At 43.6% G+C, this 7,178-nt stretch overlaps 1 protein-coding gene across 2 annotated transcripts in view; it reads right to left on the reverse strand.

The window, feature by feature from the left end:
• The window catches only part of fhl3a (four and a half LIM domains 3a), an 88,708-nt gene extending 82,680 nt beyond the window's left edge, over positions 1-6,028 (reverse strand). Inside the window, exons 1-2 of one of the 2 annotated variants that reach the window (XM_055656202.1) lie at positions 4,815-6,028; positions 2,403-2,498 (exon numbers count right to left, since the gene is read on the reverse strand). The gene's annotated coding sequence lies outside the window, so the exon portion shown is untranslated. The remainder of the gene's footprint in view (positions 1-2,402; positions 2,499-4,814) is intronic. The other variant, XM_055656201.1, reaches the window with a different exon arrangement.
• Between the last annotated feature and the right edge of the window lie 1,150 nt (positions 6,029-7,178).

Here is a 7,178-nt window from a genome sequence, read left to right on the forward strand (position 1 = left end):
TCTCCTGTGTACATTAAAGGCTAGAGGCAGACAAGTGAGATTTACGAGGAACCATCACCTTAAGCCTGCACCTGTTCCATAATGAAAGCCACATGTGTGAGTGACCTCACCAGAATTTATGACTCAGAATGAAGTCGACTTGGAGCTTCCACTTGAGGGTCTATTCTCCCATTCCCCTGGGGTCTGGCATTTAATTATTTGTTGCAGCACCTTTATTCATCCAATGGTTAGCCCCTGCTTTGAACAATAGTGAAATGTTGATCTGCTATTCAGAATAAAGATCACAGAACTGCTAGAGAATGGAGCCTCCTATTGATTGGTTTAGTTTAGAGATCCAGCACAGAGGCCCTTCTGCCCAATGTCCGGCCAGCCAGTGATCCCCGCATACTAATACTATCCTCTATATACCATGGACAATTTACCATTTTACCAAGCCAATTAGCCTACAAACCGGTTTGGCTTTGGAGTGAGGGGAGGAAACTGGAGCTCTCAGAGAAGCCCCCGCAGGTCACGGGGAGAACGTACAAACTCCATACAGACAGCACCCGTGGTCAGGATGGAACCCGGGTCTCTGGCGCTGTAAGGCAGCAACTCTACCGCTGCGCCATGATGCCACCCAAAGGTGCCACCTGATAGCGACCTGATTCTGTAATTTGGCAATATGAATTTGGAAATATGAAATATGGAATACAGGGAAACAGATTAAAAGCAAGGTAGCTCTCCTATCGCAGCAACCATTAGTATGTGGGTGGGCAAATTTGCCACCCACCTACAGCCAGACCCCATCAGTACACAGAGTTCCCAGGACATTGTCAAGAGCTGACTTTCACGCCCATTATTCGGGTTGAGTTGGTGTGAAAGGAAAAGGGACCTGTGGGATTCTTAGGTTCAAGTAAGTTAGAAGGCATGAAAGAGCATTGGTTTAATATTTTCATTCGACAACATCCAAGAACAAAAGAGACTAAAAAGAGTGATTAAAAAAAATCTCCCTGAACAAACAGAGATCTCAGGCTGTTCAAAGTCACCTCTTAATCACCAAGTAACACTTGCACAGCAGGAGTTTTAGAAGTTTGTTCCAATACAAACAATTAAAATGCAAGGCTTGCTCAGGTACTGTTAGTCTTCTGAGAAAGCATATATCAGGGACGTATTTTAGCAGGACACATGACTGACTGTAAGGACATAATTCTGGAATAGTTTATTCACCAAACTGCCAAAATGACATCTTCCCCGCAACACTAAAATGTAAAAGGACAACAGAAACAACATCTTTAATCAGTGCTTCCATGGGCATTTTTATATGTCCTGGGCACATTAAGAAAGATTTAAGCCACATAAAGACATGTCAATGAATATCATTTTAATCCCAACTTTTTTTTTCATAAAAGTGACTTGAGAATTACAAGTAATTATTGTTTTTGTAAAAATGTTATTTCTGCATCAAATCCTATGAAGCCATTTTAACAAAGGGATTACCAGCAAGAGCTTAAATAGTTTGAAGTGGTGAGGTTATTAGCTTCCAGAGAGAGTCTGCACAAAGTTGATTCAGGGGTGCATAACAATTGACAGCCCTGGTAATAAGATTACAGTAGGCCCCTTGTCATAATCTTGAACTCCTTGCTGTGGCCCCGAGCAGCTTCTTGGGACACTTGCAAAGTATGTTTTGAACAAATTCATGTTCTGTTCAGAATGAAAGCTGAACAACGTAACAAAAATATCTTTGGATGTGTGTGCTTATTGTGTGCTATCTTGGTGTGATGCAAGGCAGTGCAAATGTTAAAATAGCAGGAGATTGCAGATATTGCTGGAGGTACTCAGCAGATCAGGCAGCATCTGAGGAAAAAGAGCAAAGTTAACATTTCATGTCCTTTTGCTTATCACCCTCTGATGAAAAGTCATTAAGTTGAACTGTTAACTCAGTTTGTCAACAGCTCCTCCCCAGGTTACAGGAGAGTCCCCACCCTGTGAGCTGTTCATAACTCTGAAATGCGGCCGCATATCGAGTTCTCCCACGGCAGAGATGCCTGCAGCAGCCGGCAAATCCGTCCCACTGGTCTCCAAAATGCTCCATCGTATATACAGGCTGTGCATAAGTTAGGCGCTCGTAAAGAAATTCACATTCACATATGAAAAGTGAACTACTGACCGTTTTTATTTGAGGTTAATACGTTGTTTCTTTTTTTTTTTTTTTGCAAATCACATCCAGCCCAGAGCCACAAAATTAGTTAACACATGCTGTATTTAGTAACTTGGTTGGCTGTAACTTCAGCGTTGGCTGCTGGATATTTGTGGTGCTTGGATCCTCAGCCAGCAAAAAGAATCACCTTCCAATGATTCAATGGTCAAACAGAAGGTCAAACAGAATGGTCAAGAAGGTCCCCAAACTGTGCTGAGCGACTTACCCCGAGAATACAGTCAGAGGGAATGTCACTATTCATTGCAGTGACCACAGGCTAGAGATGAGAAAGTGATCCATTCGGCCCCACACCACCACCCGACTGCAACATAAACACAAGTGAGGACATCTTTCAGCAGGGCTTTAGCTTCCCCTCCTCCACAGTGCTGTGGTAGAGTTGCTGCTTTTAAAGCACCAGAGTCCTGGGTTCGATGCTGACCAGGAGTGCCGTCTGTGTGCAGTTGGTACATTTTCCCTGTAACCGTGTAGGTTTCGCCAAGACGTGTGAATTTGTACATTAAATGGCCTCTGTAAATTGCCCCTAGTGTGTAAGGAGTGGATGAGAAAGAGCAATAACATGGAACTTGTGTGAACGGGTGATAGATGGTCTGCATGGATTAAGTGGGCTGAAGGGCCTGTTTTCATGCTGTATCTCTAAACTAAACTAAACTTGCATATAACCCATACATACGAGTGAGCGTTTGGGAGATTGGGAGGATGCCTTTGACAGCTACGGCGGGGCTCAGGGCATTTCTGCTGAGCAGGAACTCAGTTTGCGGCTGCATTTCCGACTTGCGAACTGACCTGGCTACGAACAGGTCTCAGAAATGGAACCCTGCCATAAACTGGGGCCGACCTGCACTCAACTCCTATGTTCACCGACACCATTCGCCACATGAGCGAGATACCAACAAGGTCAAATATATCCCATGGAAAGACAGATTAAAATTAGCAAAAGTAACAAACTGAAGTTTTTCTTTCCTGCTTATCTGTGCTTACCTGCATTTTGTTATAGTATATAATAATGATATTTCAATTGTAAAACTGAAAATTTCTCAAACTGTTTTAGGCAATAAAGCAGTTATTTTTGGTGGTGCTGTTAATATTATTACCAATATCCAAGAGTGATTGTTTCTTTATTTGTTCATGAATTGTGATACTGTGACCCTTGTTTTACGGCAGCTTGACATTAGTGGTTTAATCATTTCTAGCAGAGCACTGGTTAATGCATCAGCATCAAGGTCCACTCCTTTAATGCAGTTTTCACTCACTCACAGCTAATGTCTGCGTTAACACGGCGCCCAAGGGAAGCTTACGTAAACCCATGCTTCATCAGTCTCCTACCACATCAACAGCAACACCACCCCTCACCCCCTCCCCACTACCACAAACAGTGATGTCTGAAATACTTGGAGGGACTGAGGAATGTTCCTCCATATCTATTATCATATAAATCACCCTGCTTTGAAAGCAAATAAATCTCATTTGAAACCGCAACGAATATTTGAAATGTTGTCTGAGAACTGTGAAAAGAGCTTCAGTTTGCAAATTATAATCTGTTACAAAGAGCAAGCCCTGCCTCAGGAAAGTAAGACCACATGGTATTGCCCTTATTTTGACGAGTACAATCCAGCATCTCAGTTTAACTCCATCTTTAAATGATCAGGGGAATCTGCTTTCATTCAAAACTGCAATTAATTGTCTGCCCATCTGAAACCTTGAGAGTTATGCAGTTGACAGTTAACCTGGAAGGCAATGCATCTGAAATTCACATTTATTCAAACCCACAAATTTATAGGAAAAAATTATATTGTGATTGTAGGGAGCTGATTGTTGTTTGAGGTCAGAACGACCAGCTTCAGGCTCCACTTCCTGACCTCCTGCAGAAGCATCTGCTGCCTCTGCCTTTTGGCTCTCACAAGACAAGGGAAGCTCCAGGACTGGTAATCTAATACAGGACACGAGATAACGGGAGCTGGGAAGGACAGCACTTTCAGGACTCAGCCTGCGTTTTGTTGAAAGCTGATGTGTATTGCTTCACATTCAGCAGGCAAGCTTCAAAGCTTCAAACCTTCCTTATTACCCAGTGGGTGATTCGGGGGTAGAACTGGAAGCATGGCTCTTTGGACCAGAGCAAAGTCAGACTGTGGTTGTATTCCCCATTAAAAAAACCCAGCAGCTTCGTTCTCCAGTCTCCAGGCTAGATGGTGTTGGAGATTTGTGTGTCTGTTAATAGTATTTTACTTCATTCGTGACCACTTGCCCTGTAGGAGTATTGGGTAATTGCAGTGGTCAGGAGCCTGACCCATTCGAAAAGGAGAGGCTGCTCTTTGATTGAAGTTGTAAACTTTACATTCCCCATGTCGTCAGGGAGACGTTGGAAGCTAAAGCAAAATGTGAGCTGTTAAGTTTCTTTCTTCCCCTGCTTTAAACCACCAGTAATTCCAATGACTTCACACAAGCAGAAGGCCACCCTGTAGCAAGGTATTCTGCAGGGCATTCAGCAGACGAGAGAAACATTGCAAAGGCACGCAGCTCCAGAGAGCTTCCAGTCTGCTATTTACAGACAACAAGCACGAGCAGCGGTTACAGTAGACTGGAGATTTCAAAGAGTAAAAAAAAAAAATTGGACACTTACCAACAGTATCAGCAGTGAATTCAGGTCACTGATCAAAGTGCTCCCTGTGAAGGTAAATGCTTGAGCCGTTCACTGTGCTCTCTCCTCTTGTGAAGTGGTTGGGGCTTCTAACATACAGTCTGCAAGGCAGGCAGGCAGGCTGAAGACTGACTGCTCTGACAGAACTGAGGCAAGAATAGGGGCCCAACAAGCACAGGAAGTGACTCACAGAATCCTGCCCTGAAACCCTTGTATCCAAGCCAAGGTAATTAGCAAGCAGCTAACCAACTCTGACTAGGAGGCTCCTTCCACTCACATGTGACGGCATCGCTGGGAGGTGTGACTGATTAGCACCTTTGGCGCTGTCGATCGGTGCACACTGATAACACTATCAACACCGACTCACTGTGCCCTTTAGCAACCTGACCACATCTAAAAGAGGAACTGCTGCAGAGATTTCTGAAACAAATGAAAGGAGGGAAGGCGTCTCTTCCTTCTGAACAGAACCATCAGAACGCCCTGACTGGTTCCAGGGAACCAAATAGTGTATCTTGTACCTCGAAAACCTGCTGATTTATTCCTTTCAACACAAACAGCAGCAGATTTAAATTACAGAGCACATTGTCACCCAATATGACTTCAATCAATAGTTAACATTGAGCAACATTACAATATGCAGGCGGTCTCTTGGTGGTTAAAGAAATGCGAGAAAATTATTTAACATAATTTTAATAAAGGTCACGAAAGGTGAAGATCCGAAATTACGGCGTCAGCATCTGAGAGATGCAACTAGATCAATATTTGGGTCAGGCACATCAAGTTCTACTGTGGCATGCAACTAAGCTGGCTCCTTCCATGAGTGTGGCTCTTTGTTATTGAATTCTAGCACATAGTACAATGATTTTTATGTGTAGTGGAACTAAAGTCAATCACAATCTGGTAACGCACTTCAAGGAATTTAATTCTGGATCTCTGTGCTCATGTCAGGTATATTTTGTTGGCTCGTGTGCAAAATTCTTGTGGTGTGCACCTGACCTCCTAATGGAGGAGACCAGATGGTGGGCCAGACCCTTCATGGTACAGTGTTAGGAGTTTCTGGCAAAGCTTCCATCATTTTCCAGACAGCTTCTCCTTTCGATAGCTTCCCCAATGTTCCCTTTCATCCAACCTCTTGCTGACCCAGGACCTTGAATTACACATTGTCCAATATCGTCTGATCTCGAAGACCCTAATCCTCAATGCTGAAGTCTGGAGAAGAGTCCTGACCTGGAAGGTCACCCATCCATTTTCCCCAGGGATGCTGCCTGATCCGCTGAGTTACTCCAGCACTTTGTGTCTATCGCCAAGGCTACAAGTCCATACCACTCCATCGTCAGAGTCCAACTCCCAATCCTACTAATCCTAGGATTAGGGCTCAATCCTATGATGGTCTCTGCCATTTCAAGTCAGAGCCATCCTACTCTATCAATAATCCCCTCCCTACATCTCCGTCCATCCAGAGAAAAGTATTTTGAGCACAAAAGGTTACTTGAGACATGGGGGGCTTGTACAAAACAGTTGTAAGCTTCCTGTCAAATGACTGCTTGACGCCATGGAATTATTAGCTTGTTGTTCTTATTAAAGCATTTAAACTATTTAGCAACACTTCTGTTTACCCCGCACCTTTAATTTGTGTGGTGCGGAGACAATAATCAGACACCCAAGTTCAGTGCTGGGGAGAACTACAACAATGGACAAGCTGCAATTTGGATAAAATGAACAGAGGTTCTGTCTGCTTTCTCGGGTGGATATGCAAGAACCCATGTCATAATTTGGAAAACGATTTATAGCCCCCTTTTCCAGCCTACATTTATCCCTCATTCATGCAAAAGAGCAAATAGTCTGGTAATTTTCCCATTATTGTCTGTGAGATCATACTGTGCTCCAACACATGTCCTACATAATAACAATGACTAAAATGTACTGTTTTATTTTTGAAATACTTTGGGGCATCTTAATTTTGTGAAAGGAGACATGTACATATAAAGCATCTTTCAACTGATTTCAATTGTCCCACCCTGACAGATATGGTTTAAGGTGCTGTTGGCACCCACCCTTCTAATGCAACGTCCCAGAGGAGATCAAAGCCTACTTTTAGGAAGCGGAACAATTTCATTGAGGAGGCAGTGCTAGAGTAGGGTTGGAAAATATACAGGTTGAGATCAAAGGCTTGGTGATGACGGGGAATAAGCAGGAGTGGGGAAGGATAAGATCTAAGCCTTGGTGATGATGGGGAATAAGCGGGAGAGGGGGAGGATGAGATCTAAGGCTTGGTGGGATGACAAGTAAGTAACCTCTTCCACTAAATCGGAAGATGTGTAATTGTGGTTTGGAGCAGTGAGAGGG

Source organism: Leucoraja erinacea, chromosome 26 (assembly GCF_028641065.1).
Source record: "Leucoraja erinacea ecotype New England chromosome 26, Leri_hhj_1, whole genome shotgun sequence".
NCBI classification, from domain to species: Eukaryota; Metazoa; Chordata; class Chondrichthyes; order Rajiformes; family Rajidae; genus Leucoraja; species Leucoraja erinaceus.